The sequence below is a fragment of the Etheostoma spectabile genome, chromosome 4 (assembly GCF_008692095.1).
Source record: "Etheostoma spectabile isolate EspeVRDwgs_2016 chromosome 4, UIUC_Espe_1.0, whole genome shotgun sequence".
Taxonomy (NCBI): Eukaryota; Metazoa; Chordata; class Actinopteri; order Perciformes; family Percidae; genus Etheostoma; species Etheostoma spectabile.
The window spans coordinates 36778548-36780020 of NC_045736.1; the positions used below are offsets into that span (position 1 = coordinate 36778548).

General features: G+C 41.9%; 1 protein-coding gene and 1 long non-coding RNA gene across 2 annotated transcripts in view; both read right to left on the reverse strand.

Moving 5' to 3' along the window:
* LOC116688646 (uncharacterized) overlaps window positions 1-1473 on the reverse strand; it is a 16674-nt gene that overhangs the window by 4288 nt on the left and 10913 nt on the right. The window lies entirely within an intron of this gene.
* Window positions 1-1473, reverse strand: part of trib3 (tribbles pseudokinase 3) — a 6773-nt gene that overhangs the window by 3391 nt on the left and 1909 nt on the right. The window lies entirely within an intron of this gene.

A 1473-nucleotide genomic window follows, 5' to 3' on the forward strand; every position in this document is an offset into this window, starting at 1 on the left:
AAAAAATCAATGTTTGGTACTGCCAATTTGTTTTGATTTGTCATAGTCAAAAAAATCATAGAGAATCGTGATATCAGTTCTAAGCAAAAAAAATCCAAGATTCATATTTTTCCCCAAATCCTGCAGGCCTACTTCTAAGTGCTTGTACTGTATGCGGTTTGTTTATTGTGGACAGTTTCCATATAAGAACATTCATTTAAGAAGCTGTGGTTAGAGTTTGTATTATTTCAAGAGTAGCTCTAGTAGAAACTCGTTAAAGTTGGAGACTCACTGGATGAACTCATAGACTCTATATTTATTAATATTACCGGCCTATGGATGGACTTCTGGTGAATCTCCGCAGCGCCCTCTGCTGGTCACATCACAGCTGAGCCTCCTCCCTACACTGAAGCCTCAGTTCTACTCTCACGTAGTAAGAGAGGTTATATTAGTGTCCCATCTCGCTGTGTTCTGGGTCCCTGCTGCTCACACATTCCACTGTCAACGTGTCTATAGGCTTCATGATGCAACTTCCTGTAAGATGACTGACGCTTTAGCTTTCACATCATTGCATCAGAGCACAACCGTTTATAGTTTAAACAGGCTTTAAATACAGTCAACATCTACCGCACGCACACTTTCAGAGCGTGTGTCACTTTTTCTGTAAAGAGCCTGCGGTCGCCGCGGCGATGCTGTGTGGCAACCTGCTATTGGGCAACACCGCTTTCACTCTGGTGAAACACCCTGAGTCACAGCGTTGCTGTGGCAGCGTCATCCCCTGACACACAAACACACACACACACACACACACACGGAGTGAATCTGTGCTGTTTGATGTGTCATCTCGTCAGCTTCGGTTTCACAATCAGAGACAGGACTGCTAATAATACACACAAAAAAACTCATACTTCTGAGCTCTACTGGATCTCCCAGGAAGCATCTCTTTCACCGTTCTTCCTGGAAATAATGCACCTTGTTCCTTAAGTTAACTTTCCATATCCTGAGACAACTCAGCATCCTGAAAAGCGCTTGTTATAAGTCCCAGCCTTTGCAATAATAACAAAGTTAAACAACAATTTATAATTCATGACTATACAAAAAACTACAGCTCCCACTGGCGCTTGAGCCATTCATATATTTCACCAAAGCTCTCTTTGAAAGTAGCTTTTTTAACTGTTTATCTGATTTCCCTGCTCTGCTTTATAAACTCTATACATCGTCACCCTTGGACATGTCTGAGCTTACCACGACCGGTATGCATTTACCGTTTTGCAAGCGTCGACATTAAGCCTGCAAAGGTCTAGGACTTATGGGAAATTGTGTTGATTAAAAGTTAGCTAAAAACAAGTATCGAATGGAGAAAGAAATCCGCTTTAAAACTGACACCAACATGACTGAAACTCTGTTTGGTCTTTCTGCTTCAGGAGGAAATCTGCTCGCTGACATCTTTACAAACTTATCTTAACCCTCATGTTGTCCTCGGGTCAAATTTGA